Genomic DNA, 24742 nt, shown 5'->3' with positions numbered 1-24742 from the left:
CAACAGCCATTCAGTGATTAGGGCTGTTTAAGAAGTGAACCAAGGCATGTCCCCTTTAATTAAAAAAAAAAAATCAACCTGGGAGGGGTGGTTGTTTCTGGCCAAAAGAGAAACAGTTACTATTTACATTCACTCTGAGCCATCAGGGCCCCCCAAAATAACCATTAAGTGCTACTTGGGCAGGAACCTATTGTTGGCTGATTACCAAGAGCTAGAGAGGGAACTCAGAAAGACCTCAGCTAAAAAGGCCAAGGTCTCTCATTGCATCTGGGCCATCGCCAGTCATCCTGATCTATATCTGGCCACTGGACCCAGATAGCTCTGGAGGAGAAAGTGAGGATGGTGACCTTGCACAGCCCTCCCTCACTGTAATCCAACTCACTTGCAAGTCATGGCATCATCTTCCTGATATCATGCTCCTCTTCAAGAACGAAGGACAAACCACACAAGGGTTGTGTGGTATAGTCAAAAGATCCTTGTCCTGAATTCTTATCCCAGCTCTGCCACCCCTTCCACGTCAAACATTCGATTCTTTGATATGCTTTTAAAATCTTTGTAGTCCTCTGTGTCGCTGCTCTTTCTCCTCCTCTTTAAACCACATTCAATGAACTTGATAGAATGAATTTCCTTTGTGCATGTTTACCAAATCCTTGTGACTATCTGATGCTCTTACCTGTGGGTAGGGTCATGTTACACCAGATCTGTGTGCATTGAAGGTCAGTCACAAAGATGACAGTACTTTTTATGCCGTTAAAGAGATTTCCTTCTTGCAGTAGCTGGTTTTTTTATAGCTCATTCTAATGTCAGCATGGATATATTTTCCAGAACTGCTCCATTTTCTTGCAGTGGGGATGTGTGTTTCTCACTCATGTGGAAATTTGGTATTGCATTTATCTCTCCCCTTTGCACAATAAGCCTTTGTTTACAGAAACACTCTGAGCAGAAGGTTGTATTTTGTTCTCAGATCCCATAGAATCAATGGGCAGAGGATGCATTTTGGCTCATACATCTTTAATATGATACCACGGCGAAGTAGGCATTTTATTTCTGCTTAGTCTATATTTTTTTTTCTGATAATAATATGCAAATGTGGTACATATGTCTTATATTTTCAGGTTGATGCCTAAAATCATAAGGGTATTCCACAAGAGAACCCAGCATCATTTTATGGGCTGGAAGGGGGTCCCTATGCCCATATATATTAAAGTGTACACCTGTCTTCAATAAGTCCACATCAGGGCATGTAAGTTAACTGCGTGCCAAATCTGTCTTGTAAATCAAATGTAAAAAGAGCAGACTTGCTGCTTTGAAAAAAATATGTGTGTGTGTGAGTGTGTGTGCATGCACACGCATGTGTGTGTGTGTGTGTATGTGTGTGTGTGTGTGTGTGTGTGTGTAGCAGGTTTAGTAAAGATTGGATTGTGGCCCTTTGACTGAATCCAAACTTCACAGAACAAATCCCTTTAATAAAAGGATTTGTTCTGTAAGACTTGGACTCAGTCAAAAGGCTGCACCCAAGGACCTAGAAGGCTACATGTGGCCTTGAGGTCACAGGTTCCCCACCCCTGTGGGGACATCTGTTTATCACTATTCGGTAATATTTATTGAGCAAACTTACAAACCAGATATCATTTAGCAGGTACCATGTCACATAAAAAAATGAAAAATTACTCTTCTTGTCAAGGGTATCATCAAGAAGTATTCTCAGTACACAATTAACCCATTTCATGATTATTAATAAAATCAGATTCTGTTCTGTGATGATGCCCCCCTCCAGACGCTTCCTGGAAATGACCCCATTAAAGGTACATTACTATAACTATGGATTATAGAATTTAATTTACTTGATAAATAACTCTGTTTTATATACTGTATAACTTTTCATTTTTTGGGACAGATCTTATCTGGCTTGGATTCTCTTCCCCACCTCCTTGAGGCTAAAAATCAAATTGTCACCTTGGATATTTGCCCAATGATCTATAAAGTAATCTGTAATTTTCTGGGACTAGGGGAAGAGGGCAAGAAGAAGAAAGGAAAAATAACACCTGGAAACTATAACCTAGTGGTCCAGAATAGTGGGTATTCGGTCTACCAGCTTTGTGGAGATAATTTAATTCTCCATGTGAGAAGGAAAATTAAGCAAGAAGGTACATGATATACATTTGACCAACTGAAATCAAGATCAGTCATAGATTCTTAGAGATTTTAGAGATCTGGAATTCTTTAATCTAGTGTAGAAATTGATGTAGTAAGATCTTATAAAAAATAGAATTTAAAGAGATCTAAAAGGTCATTCAATCCAAACTCATTTTTTACATGAGGAAACAGGCTCACAGAGATTTTAAATCACTTGCTGAAGGTTTCACTGTAGGTATAATCAATGAAATTAGCTTTTAAAATAATATAATCTATTGTTTGGAATAAAAGAGTGAAATCCAAGGGCAAAACCACTGATCTCGAATAAATAAATATTTTGGGTCTTTAAAACTTAGCCAAGTCAGATGTAAAATCAGATGAGAGGAAGAACATTATTAAGGCAACATGATACAATGAAAAAAAGAACTGAATTTGAAGTCAGAGAATGTGGGGTTCAAATACAGCCTCTGTCATTTACTACGTGTGTCTCCTTGGGCAAGTTACTTAATTTCTCTGGGCCTCAGCTTCTTAATCTATAAAATGATGGGGTAGGATTAGACAACCTCCAAGGTCCTTTCCACCTCTGGATCTATGACTTCATTATCAAGCTGAGTATGCAAACTATTACTATGCATGTCCCCATTACAAACAATCTTTACTAAACTCTGATTTCAGTCATGTCATTGATGCTGGTGGAAGGAGAAACCTTTCAGGCAGATCCTAAGTCAGTAGTTTTGCATGTTATTGATTACTTAAAAGTTGTTTTGCATATAGTTAATAGTCTTCTTATCATACTTACAGTTTAGAAAATATAATCTTGGGAGGTTTTGTTTATTCAATCAGTAAGCAACCCAATTATTATGGCCTAGATAAAAGGCATCATACAATGTACTGAGGTGGCTACAGAGATGAGTAAGACATGACCCCAGGCCTCTAGGGGCTTCTAGTCTAGTGGGGGATAAGACATATGCACAAATATATAATTTGTTACAAAATAGAGCACAGTCTATGCATATAAGAAGTACAAAGAGCTATGAGAGTTCTGAGTGGAGAAATCCCTTCTACATGGGAGCATCAGGGGAGTTTATAGAAGAGTTGGACTTCCAGCTTGTCTTTGAAGTAGAGGTAGGATTTCAATGGCTAGAGATGGGAATGTGGGCAGAGAGAGAATCAGGGGACTTGGAAGCAAAGGCATGGAGATGGGAAATCAGGAGCCATGGTCTGGGGATAGGAAGTAGTCCAGTTTGGCTTCAGTAAAGGCTATGTAAAGAGAAGCAGTATAAGCCTGGCAAAGAAGGTGGAGGTGAACTTTTGAAAACGAAAGAGTCTGGCTTTTGGTTTTATGCAGCAGACAAAGGAGGACCACTGAAAGTCTTTGACCAGGGATATCAGAGCCATGGAACTTAGGAAGATATGGGTGGATTAAACTGGGAAGAGAATGGAAACAAGGAAATCAATTAGGAGGCTATTTCCACAGTCTGGTCAGAAAATATTGAAAGCCTGAACTACTGGTTGCTTTTTATTCAGTTTTTCATGACCCAATTTGGGGTTTTCTTGGCAAAGATACTGGAGTGGTTTGCCATTTCTTTCTCCAGATCATTTTACAGATGAAGAAATTGAAGGTTAAGTGATTTGCTCAGGGTCACACTGCTAGTAAGTGTCTGTGGCCAGATTTGAAATTAGTTAAGACTCATCTTTCCTATTCCAGACCAATACTCTATCCACTGCACCACCTAGCTGCCCACTAGTCATAGTAAGCATTTAATAAATGTTTGTTGATTAAGTGATTACTATAGTGGAAGTAGAAGTGGAAAGTATAGGGAAGATCTAGGGGGCATTATGGAGGAACAGTCATGTGGCAACTAACAAGACATGTGGGCTGAGAAGTAGGGATCATCCAAAACTGAGGATTTAAGCTTATATGACTAGGACAATTCCATTAATTAACTAGGCAGTTCCATTAAGAGAAATGGGAAGTCAGGAATGTGTGTGTGTGTGTGTGTGTGTGTGTGTGTGTGTGTGTGTGTAACTTGGGAAATTGATGTTTGGTGTTGGACATAATGAATTTGAGGCACTACAAAAAAATCCAGTAGAAGGCTTTTAGAAATGCAGACTGGAAGCTCAGGAGAGAGGCCAAGACTAGAAATATTGATTTAGGAGCAACTTACATAAATGTTATACATAATTGAAGCCATGGTAGTAGATATCACCAGAGAAAGGTTGTAGAGAGAGAAGAGAGCTAAGGGCAGACACTTGGAAAATGACTACAGTTTAAGGGCTAGAGGAGGGAAAAGGACCTGGCAAAGAAGACAGAAGGAACAGTTGCAGAAGTAAGAGAAACAAGTGTATGTAGTCTCATGGAACTTATGGAAAGAGAGATCAAAAAAAGAGGGAAAGCTGAAGAGAAATGAAGAAGGATTTTAGTGAACCGAGAGTTTTAAGATAAGGGGCACTAGACTTCAAATGGGAAGACCTGGATTAGAATACTGACTTTGTCATTTACTACCTATGTGACGTTGAGCAAGACACTATACTCAGGTTCTTGTGTGCAAAATGAAAGAGTTAGAACAAATGACCTCTCAGGTCCCTTTCAGCTCTGAATCTATGACCTTGCAATTCATTATTTTATAATATATATTTTTTTTGTTTCTTCATATTTTTGTATTTGTAATTTGGAATAGAACAATAATGTTGTATTATATAGATTATACCAATATTTGTTCAGGCATACTACAACTACTGCATTTATAGATAATTTTTCATTTTTAATTGTATACTTGAAGGAGAAGCAGCATGGTATACTGGATAGATGACTGGCCTTAGAGACAGGATAGCTTGAATTCAAGACTCACTTTTTAAGAATAACTACTATGTGACCCTGAACAAGTCACTTACCTCTGGGTGCTATAGACATCTCTCTAAGACTATAAATGTACAGGGAAGATGCCAAATTGCATTGGCAGAAGGAATTTCCTCATCTGAGAGTTCTCTATGTTACTGAAATTACAGATTCAGTCTTTATTCCCATAAAGTTTCCATAAATGGGATTGGATTAAACATGAGTTTCTTACTATAAGAATCATACCAGACATGTGAAACACTTTATGAAAGGAATATTTCTAGATTTTTCTCATTTGTTTTCCATTAAATCCTGTGTAAAAAGTATATAATAAATGCTAAACCAAGTAATAGTGATGACAAATGGGGAGGAAAAAATGAAGACAAACTCATGACACTAGGTCTTTTGATCTGTAGGAGATAAAAAGATTTTGTTTTACAGGATATAAAAACCTAAGTCTCAAACAACATGCTATTGAAAATAGCATCTATAGTAGCAAGGCAGATTCCAAGCCAGTACAATGTGAAGAAAAGATCTTTCATTGCCTTTTGATATTTCCACTTATATCCACACTGGCAGACCATACTCATTGGCATCATTGGCTGTTGATGGTGAGACCTCATGATAACAGGAATCATGGTAAGAGAAACATTTTTGGAAAGTAAATGCACTGGGTCCTCTACTATGCTAGAAACAGTGAGCAAATTCCCCATACCAAAGATATATTCTGAGAAGAGCAAGATCTTGGCTAAATAAAAAGTATATTAGCTTACCTTTGTATTAGGGCTTTTAAGGTTTACCAAACACTTTGTACTATATTCTATCAGGAGAGGGAGGAGAAAGTCTCTTAATTAAAGAACAAATTATGAAGTGTTAATGAGAGACAATTGGCTAAAGACTTTAAGCCTGAAGAATTAAAATATAATGCTTATAACACTGGGTTTGTGAAGGCAAGAGACAGTATGCTACAGTGGAAATTGCTCTGGCTTTGAACTCAAGAGACCTAGACTCATTTCAGTTTCCTGTTTTGTAACATAAAGGCATTGTGATAGATAACTTCTGTAGTCCTTTCTGTTTCTAACATTCTGCTTACGATTGTAAGATCATGAACCTGGAAAATTTCCTCTATCTTTAAAAACTCTATTTGAATTCTATAATTCATATGGATTCATAGAAACAGATAATATTATAGCTATAATCTAACTTAGAATTAATCTAATCCAATTTCCACCCCACATGCTGGGTGATTTTACTTTTTGTGATGAGCTTCTCCCTGGCCATCTTCATGACATGCTCCCATATTTTTTAGTTTCCACCTTTGACCATGCAGTACAGATCCAATTTTCCCTGCCTCTCTAAATCTTTGTCCTCTCTCTTCCTACATGTTGATGAGACTTTATTGTTTTTAGCCTAATCCAGACACATTATGATACCACTCCCAATCCATATTCATGTCATGTATTTCCCTTCCCATCAACCTGCATCACTTCCCACTTCTAGGTCAGGGAATAGAAATCGAATCAATACTATAATTCCAGGAAAGAACATGTCAATTTATTGCTTTGTAAGTTCCCTCATAAATCCCAAGACTTCCTTCACCAAAAAAATCCCTCCTTGGCAAACACTGTCCTTTATGATTCATCTTCCTCTTCTAGAATGTAAGTTCCTTGAGGACAGGGTCTGTCTTGCTTTTTTTTAATTTGTATCTTCTGTGGTTATAACAATGCTTGGCATGCAGTAAGCTCTTAATAAATACCTTTCTTCATTCATTCATTCAACAGGAGGAGGGTAATGAGGAAATTTTATTGCTTTCAGGAACATGAATAATTATTTTAATGACCTCAAGCTTCCCCCTGAAACAAAAGCCCATCTTTTTAGAGCCATTATTCTTCTGGTATGACCAGTGCATTCAGGTTGCAATAATTTACAAATGAGGAATTACTCAGGAAAAGTGGTGTGAAGGGTGTCATCAGAGAAGCATGTGGCTGTGGAAAAAATAGCCTATTTTGAGGTTTGCAAAGAGCTTTGCATATGTTATTTCAATGAGGAAATTGAGACTTAGTGACTTGTCCAAGGATGCACTGCTAGCAGATTGGTTGCTTTGAAAATCTAGTTGATGAGAAATAATGAGATTGCTCAGAATACAAAAGAAGAAATAGAATATTTAAATAACCGTGTCTTAGAAAATTAAATTGAACAAGCCATAAATGAGCTCCCTAAGAAAAAAATCCCCAGGATTAGATATATTTACAAGTGAATTCTACCAAACATTTAAGGAACAATTAATTCCAAATATAAACTATTTGAATTCTACCAAACATTTAAGGAACAATTAATTCCAAATGTAAACTATTTGAAAAAGTTGGTACCAAATTCCTTTTATGACACAAATTAGGTTTTGATACCTAAACCAGGGACAGCAAAAACAGAGAAAGAAAACTATAGACCAATTTCTCTGATGAATGTTGACGAAAAATGTTAAATAAAATACTAGCAAGGAGATTATAGCACTATATCACAAAGATCGTAAACTAGGTGGGATTTATGGCAGGAATGCAGGACTGGTTAGGAAAGGTATATTTAGGAAAAGGGTAAATATAACCAACCATATCAATAACAAAGACAACAAAAATCTTATGATTATGGCAGATATGGAAAAAAGCTTTTGACAAAATATAATACCCATTCCTATTGAAACCACTAGAAAGCATAAGAATGAATGGAGCTTTTCTTAAAATGGTAAGCAATATTTAAAACTAAGAGCAAGCATCATCTGTAATGGGACTAAACTTGAAGCCTTCCCAATAAGATCAGTGTTGAAACAAAGGTGCCCATTATCACCACTATTATTCAATATTGTATTAGAAATGCAATAAGACAATATATATGTTATGTGTGTGTATATATATATATATATATATACATATATATATATACATATATATATACATATATATATACATATATATATACATATATATATATACATATATATATATATATATATATATACATATATATATATATATATATTGCAATAAGACAATATATAGCAATAAGACAAAGGAAAAAATTGAAGGAATAAAAATAGGCAATGAGGAGGTAAAACTATCACTTTGCAAATAATATGATGGTGTACATAGAGAACACTGGAGAATCAACTAAAAAAACTAATTGAAACAACTGAAAACTTTAGCAAAATTGCAGGATATGAAACAAACTCACATAAATCATCAACTACTTCACCAATAAAACCCAGCAGCAAGAGATAGAAAGAGAAATTCTATTTAAAATAACTGCAAATGATATAAAATACTTGGGAGTCTACCTGCCAAGACAAATCCAGGGATATAAGAATATAAGTACAAAATACTTTTCACACAAATAAAGACAGACCTAAACAATTGGAGAAATATTAATTTCTCATGGGTAGGCCAAGCCAACATGGTAAAAATGATACTTTTCTATATAAATTAATTTACTAATTCAATACCATATTAATCAAACTACCAAAAAATTATTTTTATAGAGTTAGAAAAAATAATGACAAAATTAATCTGGAAAAACCATGTGGGTCAAGAATATCAAGGGAATCAATGAAAAAAAATATGAAGGAAGGTAACCTAACAGTACTAGAACTCAAACTACATTGCAAAGCTGTAATCATCAAAACAATTAGGTAATGGCTAAGAAATTGAGTAAGATAGCTAGGTGGCATAGTGAATATAGTGACAGTCCTGGAGTCAGGAAGACCCAAGTTCAAATATGGCCTCAGATATTTACTGACTGTAACCCTGGGCAAGTCACTTAACCCTGTTTACTTCAGGGTTTTTTTTTTAACCTGCAAAATGAGTTGGAGAAAGAAATGGCAAACCATTCCAGTATCTTTGCCAAGAAAACCCCAAATGGGATCACAGTCAGACATGACTGAAACAAGTAAACAACAACAAAGAAATAGAGTGGTGGATCAGTGGAATGGATTAGGTATACAACGCACAGTAGTAAATGACCTATATGAGCAAAAGTATTTATAGCAGCTCTTATTGTGGTGGCAAAGAATTGGAAATCAAGGGGATGCCCATTGATTGTGGAATGGTTGAACAAGTTGTGGTATGTGATTGTGATGGAATACCATTGTGCTATAAATGATGAGCAAGATATTGGAGAAAAACCCAAGAAGACTTATATGAACTGATAGAAAGTGAAGTGAGCAGCACTAGGAAAACATTGTATACAGTAACAGCAATATGGTAACACCGATCAACTGTGAAAGACTTAGCTATTCTGATCAAGACATGATCTACCATAATTACAAAAGACTCATGATGAAAAATGCTATTCACCTCCAGAGAGAGAACTGTAGGTTGGAGCATACTTTAAAAAAAAAAACTTTATTTTTTTCTCTGTGTGTGTGTGTGTGTGTGTGTGTGTGTGTGTGTGTGCGCTTTCATTTTCAGCATGGCTAATCTGGAAAAAGGTTTTGCTTGCCTTCACGTGTATAATCAATATCATATTGCCTACCTTCTCAAGGGGCAGAAGGAGACAAAGAATTTGGAACTCAAAATATCAAAAAATGAGTGTTGATATTTTTATATGTAATTGTAAAATGTTAAATGAAATTTTATATATATATATATAATATATATGTATGAGAAATAATGCAATATAGAACATCTTTAGATTCAATGGCAATACAGAGTATAAAAATGCTGACCTATGAGGCAAGAGACACAGTTTTGGTTCTGGCTCTGCCCTTACCTAGATATGTGATATAAGATAAGTTAATTCTCCTTAGTTTCCTTATCTGGGATAATCTCTAATATCTCTCCCAGCTCTTAACACTAAAAAATATTCTAGTAATATAACCCCTAAATTAGATCATACAACATGTTTCTTTTTTGCCCCCAAAATGTTTCATTTTTTGAAGGGTGAGACTTGGGAAATCAACAGCAAACTTATGGAAGATTGCTTCTGTTGGTATAGTAGAGCCATAGATAACTTGTCTTACAATTTATAGCACTCAAGTGGATTTAAAAATGTAGGTTGTTATAGACTTGCCATCTCTCTGGGAAACACTTTTCCATAATAGAGTAAATATGTCTGGCGTGACATTCTTTTTTTTTCTTTTTCTTCTTTTTTTTAAATGAGGAATGTTCAGTGCACATGGCTGATGGATAGACCCATATTGCTTCCAGGAGACTTGATATATGCTCTGTGCCATCCTAGTGTGAGTGTGGTTGTGAGCCATCAAAGAAGTGTAGAGTGGGGATTAAAAAACATGGCAGCTGAGGAGAAACTATTTTGTATTTGCAAAGATTTTTATATTAACCATGTATATCTGTCGATTAATAATATGGAAAGAGTGAGTAATACAGGCAAAGGAATTTTACCACTATAGTGGAAAGTTTTGGATTCATAGGAAAGAGACTTCATAAGATTTTCCGATTTTCCTTTAAAGAAAAAATTTGTCTATAAAGGAAGAAAGGTATAGCTCTCCAGATGTTTTTCAACAATTGGTTATGCGTAAAAAATGTAAGCTACTGTTTGGGTCTTTGAAATGGGAAACAAAAGAATTTCTACTGTTTCTGAACCACAATAGTGACCATATGTATTTTTAATGACCAGAGTTTAGCAGAGACTAGGTTCTTACTAGAAAACATGGTGAATTGAAAATGAATTGACTATTGGTGATTAAAAGATACCTCTCATCGTTTACTTAATCACATTTAGGGTCTGGATTGGAATGACTCAAGCTTTCCTACCAAAATTTCTAGGCTTTACCCTGTAGCTGAAATGACCCAGGAGCTAGGAGCACAACTTGTAAAAGATTTGGATGAAAAAAAAAATTGTCAACACCTGCAGCACGACACTAACAAGGATGAAAGGGTATCAAAATGTAGGAATGCCTCAGTCAGCCTTAGGCTTATGACCAAACATTTAGCCTTCTGTTAAAAGCAAACAAACAAGAAAACTTCAGAAACAGGCTACACATTTTGTTCTGCTCCAATAATTTTGTAACACATATAATTTTTTTAAATTTTATTTCAGCTTTTGGGCTCAGATAGCAGTGACATAAATGGCAACTCTGTGGGTAAGGAGAAGGGTGAAAGGGCAAAGGACTGGAAAGCCAGAGTTTAAGTCTGAATTTAAGTCTGAATTTAAGTTTCAGCTCTACAATCACATAACTGTCTGACTGTGGACAAATGTTTGAATCTGTTTCTTCACCTGCAAAATGGGGCCAAAGAAAGCCACCTTATTTACCTCATAGGTTTGCTGTGGGGAATGTATTTTGTAAGGTATGAAGTATTGTGTTACAGTGAACTATTACAACTGAGGTGGCAGGCAGCATGGTTTAATGGTTAGAATGCTGGACTTGGAACTGGGAAGAGAAATTCTAAATGTGGATTCAAATCCTGCCTCTGACACTTATTATCTGTATAACAATGTGAGCCTTATAATCTTTAAAGATGTAGAGTGCTAGATTTGGACTCCAAAGACCTGGGTTTAAATATTACCTCTTGTATTCTCCATATTACTTTGGGCAAGTCACTTCCAACTTGGCCTTAGTTTTCTCATTTGTAAAATGAGGTGGCTGGACTAACTCAAGTCCAAGACCCCTTCAATCTGAAAATCTATGAGATTTCTATGTGTTCCCACACTGCTCAAATCATAACTTGATGTGTTGAATTGCTGAGGTATTCCAGTGATACATATAAGCTTTTACTACCTTGCAAAAAATTAACACCTTTATTTCCTTTTAAGGTTCAATGAGATTCAAAGGTTTTTTCTTTATTAATTTCTTAAGTTAAAATATACTTAAGATCATGTTTAAGTTCCATGGTTGTTATAATAATTTACATATATGTTTATTATATGCGTAAAATATATATGCTGACATATGTACACATACACACACCCATATATGAATAAATGTGCATGACTTACAGCTGTAGAATTGCCAAAAGAGGCATTTTTATTCCTTTTTTCTCTTTTGGCTCTTAAATGGCTCCAGAATGTATATAAAAGAGTCCCCAAAAGTTCACAAGTAGGATATATATATATATATATATAATATATATATATATATATATATATATATATATATATATATATATATATATACACCAGACAAATGAAAGCAAAATGTTGGAATTACTCATTTAATCACTGCACGAACCTCCAATGTGTATTCTAGCATGTGCTAACCTACATTTAAATGGTTTCCATCTATTCTAATTCCAGTTAAAGAAGTAACTGAATTGCCAAAATTTAAATATTACCAATCACTAAAACAAAGCAAGCTCTACCAATCATTTTTATTTGACAAATGAAGGTTATAAATGATATATACCCATGGGGAGAATGAAATCAATGCTCCTTTAGTTCACCAAATGCAATATCTGCTATAAAATGTTAGAACAAATGGGAATAAACTCTGAAAGAATGTATTTCAAACTGGTGCAATTCATTTTTCCAATTACATTTTAAAAATTCAAAACAGACCCAACTACTTTGCAGATTTGATTTTCATATGGTTGAGATGCAGTATGCGTTGGAGTAAAGGACTGAAGGAAATATTGAAGAAATATGATGAGATTTCCTGATTCAGATACACACCAGGGCTAGCAACCTCAAGGCTCTTTTGGCATGTCCATTACAAACGTGGTCTGTCTGGAGTAGGTGACTTTACCATTGATTTTTGTCTCTGAGCTCTGGCTAGACTAATGGCTTGGCAAATATTGGTTAACTTGCAGGTGTCTGTAAGTTTCTCTTTTTTTTCTTTTACTATATAAAGGCTGTACTTGGGAACTGCAAATATGTATGTTATGTCATACAATCCAATCCAATCCAAATCCTCAGTTTAAACACTAAAAAGAATATTTCCACATTCTGGAATAACACTAAAAGAAGATTCTATGTGAAGCCATGAATCTCCATTCCACATGGCTTCACATTTAAAATAATAATTAAAAAACACTGAGTTTATACACAATGAATTCCATACATAACTTTCAAAACTGTCCTTCCTGTCTGTGCTTCCTTCTGAACTTCCTTCTCTTCTTTTCTATGAATTTTATGATATTATGATGAATTTTTTTTTTCTGTATCACTGTTGCTCATCCTAACCCCAATTAACCGTAAGGAAGCAAACAAAAATTCTTAAAATGGATAAGCACAGTCAAGCAAAAATTAATTCACACAGTTGTCATATCCTAAAAGTATGTTTTTGTACCCATTACCTCTCTTTCAGGAAGCTAGTAATATGCTTCATAATCAGTCCCCTGGAAACATGGTTCATCATTGCTTTGGTCAGAGTTCTTAAGCCTTTCAGAGCTGACTTTTCTTCATGTTTCTGTCTTTGTATAGATTTGTCTCCTGGTTCAGCTGTCTACTTTTTATCAGTTCAGGATTCTTTGAAATCATGCCTTACTGTGTATGATGCATTAATATTTATTTATATTCATGTATGATACTTTGTTTAGCCATTCCCTAATTGTCTAAGAGGCAAGCTAAGGTATCCCTTTAGATTCCAGTTCTCCTAACCCCATTCCCAATTTTAAGCCTTTCTTCAGGATAAGGAAGTTTGTTTTGCTTGTGACTATTTCCTCCCTTGTATTAGCCTCCCTTTTATTGCCCCCACTCTTTGCTTGTTTCCCTGCTGAATTTAACATATTTCAGGAGCCAAGATGGTGAAGTGGGAGGACTTGGTGAGACTAGGTTCCCCTACTCAAATCTCTTCTAACTAGATCTATTCTTTTTTTTGGGGGGGGGTTGCTTTTTTAGGCAATTGGGGTTAAGTGACTTGCCCAGGGTCACACAGCTAGTTAAGTGTCAAATGTTTGGTCTGAGGCCGGATTTGAACTCAGGTCCTCCTGACTACAGGGCCAGTGCTCTATCCACTGCGCCACCTAGCTGCCCCTCTTCTAACTAGATCTAGAATATACACCAGACCAGATCCTGGTGGAGAAATTTAAAAAGCTCCCAGTGAGTCATTTGCCTAGCCCAGCATGGCACAGAGAGACAGAAGGGGAGGTCTACAGACACCGCAGATGAGGAGGACCAGGAGCTCAGGGGTAGGTTGCACATCAAGGCAAGAACAGGTCCCAGACCCATAGCAGGTCTCTACCAGTTGCATTCTGAAGCACTACAAGGAGGGCAAATTCGAACTGGTAGCTTTGTTGCTATTACCCAGTTCTGAGTCATAGGCTCAATCAGCACACTGCAGTGGTGTTTTGAGGTAGGATAGGCTGTGTACAGAGAAAATACAAAGTTCAACTCAGAAGCAAGCAAACAGCAGCAGCAGCAGCAGTAATGGTGAGGCTGAGTCACTGGTCTCTGAGGAGGGTATCATTTCCAGTATTTAGACACAGCTTGTGGAAGAATAACCCAGATAGGAATCCTAGACTAAAGGGGAGCCTGCAATTCTACAAGTCTAAACCAACAGAGCTTTCTAGCTGTCTGACAGAGGCTGAAGCCAACAGTAGCTCACTCTTGTGTAGACTTAAACATAGGTCAAGAACTAGCAGAGCTCAGATCAAAGGGGCAGCAATCAGACTGTCCTGTGTATTAGACCACCCAGGAAGCATGAACACTCTCAGATCCACAGCTTGGACTGCCCCTGAGGTTTTTAATCAAAACAATACTCAGTACCCTAAGAAAGCAGCGTCAGGACCAGCCCAAACCTTCCCTGTAGAAGTGCCACCAAGCTTAGACCTAACACTAAGTCTGAAGTTAGGAAGCAGGCTAGAAGAATTAAAGAAGAAGAAGAATAAAAAGAAGAGAAGTTTGTCATAAAAAAGTATTAGTGTGGGAAAGAAACTCAAAACACAAACACAGAAGAAAAGAATGATGCCAAAACATCTATAAGCAATACCTCAGATTAAAACATACGTTGGGCAAAAATTCAAGTAGAATGTCTGGAAGAAATGAAGGAAGAGGAGTTTTTAAAAGTGTTTATAAGGTTTTTTTTACTTTTATAAATAGAGGTGATGGTTGAGGAAAAATTGAAAAGAAATGAGAAGTGTTGAAAAAAGAATTGGAAAAAGAATTAAAAGCTTGGCGTAAAAGGTACACAACCTTGCTCAAGCGGTAAACTCCCTGAAATGAGAATAGGTCAAACAGAAGCTAATAAGTTCATAAAGTACCAAGAAACATTAAAACAAAAGACTGAAAAAAAAACTGACCTGGAAAACAGGTTGAGGAGAAAAAAATTTAAGAAGCACCTGACAGTCTGAACACCATGACCCCCAAAAGAGCCTAGACATCCTATTTTGAGAAATCTTAAAAGGAAAACTGCCCAGATCCCTTAGAAATAGAGGACAAAATGCAAATTGAAAGAATCTGCCAATTCCCCTCCTGAAAGAAATTCCTAAGTGAAAATTTCCAGGAGCATCATAGTCAGAGTCTAGTTTCCCAGTCAAAGAAAAATGCTGTAACCATCTAGAAAGAAAGAATTCAAGTACTGAGGAGCCACAGTCAGGCTTATACATGAGGTAGCACCCAGCACCATAAAGGAGGAGAGAACTAGGAATGAAATATTCCAGAAGGCAAGGGATATACACCTACAGCCAAGAATAACTTACCCTGCAAAACTAAGTATAATGTTACAAGGGGAAAAGAGACCTTTAATGAAATATGGTATTTCCAAGCATTTCTGATGAAAAGATCAGAGCTGGATAGAAACTTCGAAGTTCAAACATAGGAATGAAGAGAAACATAAAAAGGTAAACATGAGTGAATGATGATAAAGGGCTGAATAAGGATACATTACTTACATTCAGATACACAGAGAGAATAAATGTATCCCTTAGGAAGCTTGTCATCATGAGAGGTCATAGAGTCCTATTAGATAAGGCTTGGGAGTAGTTTTGCTATGTCTTATTCATCTTAAGAAAAGAATGGAAAGAAAGAAAAAGAGGAATCTGTTAGAAAGGAGAAGGGAAAGAAAGGTTAGGGAAAGTTCTTTCACATAATCAGACTGTACAAGTAGATATCTATACAAACCAGGAGGAGGGAGTGGACAGATCAGCTGACACTTGAACCTCACTCTTATCTGATCTGATTAAAAAAAAAAGGAAAAGTACACACACCATTGATTACAGAAATACATTTCACTCATCAAGGAAATAACAGGGAAAGGGGAGAAGAGGAAAAGGTTAAATAGAAGGAAGGTTGTTTAAGAGAGATTAATTGTAAGCAAAACAAACTCTAAGGACGCACAGAAATATTTGTAACTATTTTTGAAGTAACCAAGAATGGGAATCTTAAAGGGTGCCCATAAATTGGGGAATGATGAACAAATATAGTTTATAAATGTTACGGAATACTGCTGTGCTGAGCTTTCATCAGCATAATGACCAGCTATGCAAATATATCCTTTCCATAGAATATTCTAAACTAGGATGTTGGTGTAATTTCTAACTCGAAATATGAAGAAGCTATTTCTGAACCTGCCTAATTTAATAATGGTTTAGCTCATATCTCTCCATCTTTTCCACAAAAATATAATGAGAGACTTTGTCAAGTGCTCTAGTAAAACCTAGGGTGATTAGAACTAAAGCATCCTCTGTAATCTATCTGACTAGCCTGTAAAAAAAAAAGAAAATGGGATTAGCTTGTCATAATATAGACTTGATAGAGACCAAGATCATTATAATTTTATTTTCTGGATGTTATCTATCTTTTGTTGTTGTTATTTAATTGTTCAGTCATATCCAATTCTTCATGACCCACCCCCATAGATTCTACTGTCCATGGGGTTTTCTTGGCAGAGATGCTGGAGTGGTTTGCCATTTCCTTCTCCAGGGGATGTGACTTACCCAGGGACACAGCTAGTAAGTGTCAGAGGTCTGATATGATATCAGGTCTTCCCAACTCCAAACATTCTATCCACTGAGCCATTTAGCTGCCCCACTATCTTTAACTTGTTCTAAATGAACCCAACATTCTAATATTCATTGTTTTCCTTTTTAAAGCACTCATAGATCACCTATTTAATAATCTAGTCTAGAAAATTTCTAGATATTTACATTGAGTTCACCAGTCTACAGTTTGCCTCCCTACCAAAATGATCTTGTATTTATTTTGTATATATATTTAATAGGCTTATGTGTGTATACACTGTCTTCTCCAATAAAATGTCAAGTCCTTGATGGAAAGGACTGTTTCATTTTTTGTCTATATATCCCTATTTTTTCACATTTTAATTTTCTTTATTATTCAAAAAACATATCTTTTTATTTACTTTTTTCACTCTGTGCTTGTGCCTTCAACACCTTCGCAACAATTTGCTGCTCCTCAATCAGGAAAGCATGCTTGATCCTGTCATGGACACATTTTGCACACATGGAGCCACCATAAGCCCTGCTGACATGCTTTTTTGTCTTTGATAACTTCATAAGAACTTTAGGTCTCACTGCACAAACACTTCGAAGTCTTCCTGGGCACACACCACAGGCTGATTTTGGTGCTTTTCAAACTTTCTTGGTATAAAGGTAAACAATTCTGTTACCTGGGGTTCATGACAGCTGAGTTTTGTTGGAAGCTGTATTGTGGGACCGCCTATGGCAATATGTCAGACGCTGAACCATTTTTAATTTCTGTCAGGTCCATCACCGGAAGAGGGAAAAGCTATATATTCCTATTGTCTAATACAGTGCCTAATGTTATTCAGCCATTCAGTCATGTCCAACTCTTTGTGACCCCATGGACCATAGCATGCCAAACACTTCTGCCTTCACTATCTCTCAAAGTTGTCCAAGTTCATGTTCACTGTCTCCACTCTGCCATCCCCTTTTCCTTTTGTCTTCAGTCTTTCTAAATATCTTTTCTAAATATTTTTCCAGTGAGTCCCATTTTTCTCATTAGGTGGCCTAAATATTTAAGCTTCAGCTTTAGTTGACCTTCTAATGAAAAGGCCGAATTAATTTAAGAATTAACTGATTTGAAATCCTTGTTTTCCAGGTGACACTCAAAAGTCTTTTCCAGCACCACAATTTAAAAGCATCAGTTCTGTAGCAGTAAGCTTTTGTTATAGTCCAACTCTCATAGCCATACATTGCTACTGGAAAAACTGTAGCTTTGACTATATGGATGTTTGTTGGCAAAGTGATGTCTCTGTTTTTTAGTATGCTGTCCAGATTTTTCATAGCTTTCCTTCCAAGGAGCAGACATCTTTTAATTTCATGGCTGCCATCACTGTCTACAGTGATCCTCGAGCCCAAGAATATAAAATCTGACACTGTTTCTATTTCTTTTCCCTCTATTTGCTAGGAAGTGATGGGATCAGTTTCCAAGATCTTTTTTTTTTTACGTTAAGGTTCAAGCCAGCTTTTACACCTCCTCTTTCTCCTTCATTAAGAAACTTAATTCCTCTTCACTTTGTGCCACCAGAGTGGTATCTGAATCTCTGAGATTGTTGATATTTCTCCTGACTACCTTAATTCTGGCTTTCGATTCATCCAGATTGGCATTTCACATGATGTATTCTGCATGTGTGTTAAATAAAAGAGGTGACAATATATAGCCTTGTCACACTCCTTTTCTGATCTTAAACTAGTTGTTCTATATTTGGTTCTAACTATAGCCTCTTGGCCACATACAGGTTCCTCAGGATACAAATAAGATGATCTGGCACTTCCATCTCTTTGAGGACTTGCCACATTTTGTTGTGATCCACATAGTCAAAGGCTCTAGTGCAGTCAATAAAGCAGAAGTAGATTATGTTTTTCTGTATTTTCCTTGCTTTGTCCACAATGTGGGGCCATCTCCGGTCATCTTGATGTATATCTTTCCACTGGATCCAGATAGCTCTGGAAGTGAGAGTGAGGGTGACTTTGCACAACTCTCCCTCACTTAAATCCAATTTACTTGTAAGTCATGACATCACCTTCCTGATGTCATAGTCCTCTTCAAGAATGAAAGACAAGCAACAATAAATCCAGCAAATGTTGGCAATTTGGTCTTTGATTCCTCTGCTTCTTTGAAAGCCAGCCTGGTCTTCTGCTAATTCTTGGTTCACATATTGCTGAAGCCTGGCTTGCAGAATCTTAAGTATAACCTTGCTGGCATGTGAAATGAGCATAATTGTTCAGTAACTTGAACGTTCTTTGGCATTTCCCTTCTTTAGGATTGGAACATAAATTGATCATTTCCAATCCAATGGCCACTGTTATGTTTTCCAAATTTGCTGACATAGTGAATACAGCACTTTAACAGCATCATCTTGTAGAGTTTTAAACAGCTCGGCTGGAATTCCTTCACCTCCACTAGCCTTACTGTTAGCAATGCTTCCCAAGACCACTTTGACTTCATTCTCCAGGATATCTGGCTGTAGATCAGTAACCACACAATCATGATTATCAGTGATGTTAAGATCTTTCCTGTATAGTTCTTTTGTGTATTCTTGCTATCTCCTCTTTATCTCTTCTGCTTCTATTAAGTCCCTACCATTTTTTTCTTTTATTATGCCCGTTTTTCTTCATGAAAAATCATTCCCTTGATATATATAATTTTCTTGAAGAGATCTCTTGTCTTTCCTATTATACTGTTTTCTTCTATTTCTTTGCATTGCTCATTTAAGAAAACCTTCTTATCTCTCCTTGGCATGTCTTTACCTTTCTCCTTTCCCTTTTACTTTCCTTTTTTTCCTCAGCTATTTCTGAAGCTTCATCAGACAGCCATTTTGTATCAGTACCTGATACATAGCGCTTAATAAATGCTTGTGACTGATTGATTTAATGACCTAAGAAACACTTTTAACTGAGCAGTCCAAGGGTCTGTCTATGTTCTCCCATAAACACTGGCTTTTATGGAAGCTAAACAGAATTGACAAACAAAAAGGGGAGCAATAGACATTTCTTAAATCTGCCTAATTTTGATTATGCTAAAAGGGGCAGGTGCTTAAGCAAATGGCATTCTTAGGCAGTTAGTGCTATGGCTTCAGGCTAGGGTAGACATTTGTAAAGAGGCTTGAGAAAAATATATGCACTATAGTGGTCAGCTAGAGTGCTCCAGGAAGGACAGCACAGGGGAAAGAATTTGAAAGGATGTGTTTCATTGCTCAAAAAAGATCTTCAGTGTCTCATTTCAATAGTAGTTTGGAAATGGAAGGTCTTAAAGCAGCAGTGAAGGTAGTTCCCAGCTTCTTCTGGTCTAGTTGTATTGGTAGCAGTGTGTGTGTGCGTGTGTGTGTGTGTGTGTGTGTGTGTGTGGTATGATGAAATAAAACAAAATAAAAATGAACAACAACAATAACAACAACAACAACAACAAAAAACAAAACCAAAAACTAAAGAAAGGACAAGCCCGGAGAAAAACAGGAGAAAGAATGAAGAATCTATCTCTAGTGTTAATCAGATGTTAGAGCTTGATTCCTGTGTGGGAAGACTGATGCTCTAAGATCAAAATGGAGTGGGGATTTTGACACACAGCCAGAAGTTTTGCTGTTGTTGTCTGTGTTGTTATTGCTGTTGTTGCTTGAGTAGAGGAGAGAGTGATTTTAAAGACTGATATTACAAAATTTAAGATTCTAGCCCTGTCTTTAGATATAACTTTGTGAAGTTGTCTCTATTTGACAATCAGTGGCGGCCATCGGCATCATTTATCCAGTGGCAAGGTATTTTGTAAATAGGTTAAATTTCTTTCATTTATAGCACAAATAACAAAAACTGAAGATTTCATTCTAATAATCTTTTGGAGATTAGTTTCAAATATTCGCATGAGGAGGAATTACTACAACACTGGAATACAATTAAGATTTTTATTGATCTTGCTAGGCTAGCCCATCAGCTTATTTACCTAATGGCAAGAAACTTCATAGGAGTTAATCTAAAGTTGTATGTTGCTTGCATTTATATAGAGCTTTAATATTTGCAAAGTACTTTATAAATATTATCTTATTTGATCCTCACCACAACCTAGGAGATGAGTACTATTATCCCCATTTTACAGATGGGGAAGCCCAGGCAGACAAAAGTTAAATGACCAGGCTCACACAGCTAGTGAGTAGTGGCAGCTGGATTTGAACTTGGGTCTTCCTAACTCTAGATCCAGCACTCTGTCTACTGAAACACCCTCACTGCCTTACACTTGTGCTCAAAAAATCAACTTCACAAGTATAAGATGAGGGAGATGTGGCTAGACAGCAGTACATTAAAAAAAAAGATTTCTCTCTGTAGTAAACATCTAAAGTTCTTAAATAACAGGATAGATTATCCACAACATTCTCCTCCCTAGTGAAAAAGACACAGTATATTTCAGTAGGAATAATACTGAATTTGGAGTGAGACTGTTTGAATCCTTTCTGCTATTTACTATGTTGTGTAAGTTCCTTACATTCTCTGGGTCTCAGTTGCTATAAAAACAGGGGAAAGGACCAGATGACTTCTTAGATCCTTTCCATGTCTAAATCGATAGTCCTATGTCCAGAGATTTTTCAAATCTATGTATGCTTATGAATCAATAGAACTTACTCAGAAAGTCCAATTTAATTGAATCTGTTGCTGCTCCAAGAAGAAATATACTGCTGTTGATGAACTAGGTGCCATAGTGTATTGAGCACTGTATAACACTCAGTGTGTCACTTAATCTCTGCCTGCCTTAGTTTCCTCATTTATAAAATGGCAATAATGTTAGTACCTGCCTTTCAAGGTTGTTGTGAGGATAAAGGGAGTTGATATTTTGTAAACCTTAAAGTACTATGTAAATGCTAGCTATTATATTAATATTAACAGCAACATCAATACCAATAACATTAATAATAATAATAATAATAATAATAATAATAATAATATCTCCTTAGAAGAGATCATACAACATACTTTGTGGAGAACCATCACTTTACTGACCAAAGACCCTATATTTTCTTTTACTGGGGAAATAGAAGACCGGTGCACTACCAGCACTTGAGAAGCCTTTTGGTGATTGACAGAGCTTACAAATCCCCTTCCATCTCCCCCTAACATGTACACTTTTTTCCTTAAAGAATTCTCCCCAAAGATAGGAGAATTGGTTCTGGTGGCCTGGTGAGGGAAGTGGGAAAGTGAAAGCAAATTCTGAAAGGTCCAATTTGCTGATAGGCAGAAGGAAAGAATGCTGATGGTAATACAAGATTGAGAAAGTTTTTCCAGATGCTTGCGTCAGAGAGCACTGAGAAGTCATGAATTCCAAGAAGCAATGGAGGGAAAACAACTCCTTTGAATATCAGGTAGAAGTCTTACTGACAAAGTGTTTTCAGTAAATATCTACATCTATCAGTCCACTGGAGCCATGAGGTGTGACCTGTAGGAATTCCTGAGTTATTTTAAGGTATGGTAGTGATCCAGAACTATTTGAAACATCAATTACAACGGTATTGGGGAGGAAGTGGCAGAAACATTAAGTACAGGTGAGGCACTATAGATAAAACCTATTTAGAGAAAAGAATGGAAAAGTGAACTGTGTCATAAATGGGTACATTTTGTATAGAATCTAGTCAGCAGACTGATACTGATTGCCAGAACTACATGCTTAGCTCTTATAGGAAATGAGCAGAATGTTTCTTACACATTGTAAGTGCTCAATAAATCTTGGCTCAATGACCATTGACTGATGAAGCTTTCATCTCTATTCCTCTCTTCCTGTGCCTTAGAGGGAGTCACCATGGTCAAGCCACTTAACTTCTTGAGATCAACAATGTCTGGGGAAATTAGATCTATAACATTCTAGTGACGATGGGCAAGTTATTAAACCTCACAAAACCTTAATGTCCTCATTTGTGAAATGAAGATAATAATGCTTGAACTACTGACCTCATAGAGAAAGATTTTGCAAACTAAAGTGTTATACAAATGTGAGTTTTTAGTATTGCTCACACACTGTTTTCTGAGTGACACTATATCTTCTGCTCTACTAGATTGTAAAATTCCATGAAAGCAGAGATCCTGTTGTACTCCTTCATTTCTTTGGCAGAGAACTTTGCAACAGAGCTATAATTAGGGCTGAATAGCCAGGACTTTCTTTCAGGTGCCAACATGAAGTGCCTGTCATCTCTGTGCCTTACAGTCCTCTGATGGCCATTGTTTCTGTAAGAATTAATGGGGAAGGCATGTCCTTGAGAGGGCATTGGAGTAGGATTGCAGACTGGTAGAGTTTGGGGAGGGTAGAGACAAGCCCCTTTCCATGGCACACTGGACTATCTCTCCTAAGTTTCACCTACACTAAATTTTACTGGTTGATCTTCCCCCAGGTGCCAAGATTCCTACCTATGTCTCTGCTTTGTAGAGAGAAGTTTAATAATTGGGCTGTTGAATAACAGTAAATTTCCCTTCCAGTGGTCCAGAAGGAAATTGGTCTCAGAAGAGAGATGTGAGGAATGTGGTGAAAACAGAGGGCTGAGAGTAGTTACAGAGAAAGCCCAATCTTCAATACCATGTTCAGCTCTACTTGCTACATTTTGAGAAAGTTATTGACAGAGTATCTAGAGGAGGGTGACCAAGATGATAAGAAGATAGGAGAAGTCTGCAAAGACTAGGAAGTGTTTAGCTGGAAGAAAAGAAGATGAGAGGAACAAAATAGCTGTTTTCAAGTACTTGCTGGGGAACAAGGATTAGGATTACTTTGCTTGGCCCCAGAGGAAAGGACCAGGAACTGTGGGTGAAAGTTGAAGAGAGGCAACTTTAGTTTGGATGGCAGGAGAAATGTCTTGAAGCTATCTTGAAGTAGGATAGTCTTCCTCAGGAGGCTCAAGTGAACTCCCAACACTAGAGTTCTTCAAACAAAGGCTGGATGACCACCTGTTAGGAATGCTCTAGAAGAAATTCTTATTCAAGTCTAGGTTGGCTTAGATGATCACAGAGGACTCTTCCAGATATGAGATTTGGATGATTCTGTGAAGAATACTAATGGATTGGAACCCCACCTCAGTCCTCAGTCATTAGTGTTCCTCTGTTAATTAATACATCGCATATTTTTCATGAAATAGGCTGGTGGAAGGTTTAGGTTTGATGAGGATTTTTTTCTTTCATTTCCTTTGTAAAAATAAATGGTTATTAGGTTATAAGAAGACATTGCATGTTCTTGACTGAAAATGAAAGGGAACAGAATAAGAATTTATTAGGTAACAGCTATGTACCAGGCACTGTGCTAAGGGCTGTTACAAATATTAGCTTATTTGATCCTCACAGCAATCCTGGGAGATAGGTATTATTAGAGTATCCCCATTTCACATCTGAGGAGACTGAGGCAAACAGAGGTTAAGGGACTTGTCCAGGGTCACATAACTAGGAAATGTCTGAGGCTGGATATGAATTAAGCTCTTCTTGACTCCAGGCCCAATGTCCTGTCCATTTTGCCATCTGGCTGCCTCTGGAAGATTCTCATGACTGGAAAAGGCTTTTAATAATGTTGTTTCAGAAGTGCCTCCTGTGTGATTGGGTTAAGTCTTTTCTGTTTCTTCTATTATAATGGATTTAAATAGGATGTAAGTGCTTGGGGGCAGGAATTGACCCATTTTTTCCTCTCTGCATCCCTAGTCCCTAATACACTACCTTGCACATGATCCATATTTTGTAAATGTTTGTTGAATGAATATACATTTATATTATATGTGTATATATATATATATATTTGTGCATGTTTGTGTATGTATGCATGTGTGCATTTGTCTGTCCATCTATCTATCTCTCTATCATCTGTGTGTCTATCTATCTATCTATCTATCTATCTATCTATCTATCTATCTATCTATTTACCTATCACCTATCTCTCTAAACATACCTAGGGTCCACG

General features: G+C 36.7%; 1 pseudogene; it reads right to left on the bottom strand.

The window, feature by feature from the left end:
• Positions 1 to 17211: 17211 nt before the first annotated feature.
• On the bottom strand, positions 17212 to 17565 carry LOC110195877 (large ribosomal subunit protein eL34 pseudogene; annotated as a pseudogene).
• Between the last annotated feature and the right edge of the window lie 7177 nt (positions 17566 to 24742).

The sequence above is a fragment of the Phascolarctos cinereus genome, unplaced genomic scaffold (assembly GCF_003287225.1).
Source record: "Phascolarctos cinereus isolate Bilbo 61053 unplaced genomic scaffold, phaCin_HiC Scaffold_726;HRSCAF=1367, whole genome shotgun sequence".
Taxonomy (NCBI): Eukaryota; Metazoa; Chordata; class Mammalia; order Diprotodontia; family Phascolarctidae; genus Phascolarctos; species Phascolarctos cinereus.
This window is presented reverse-complemented; position numbering and strand designations above follow the sequence as displayed.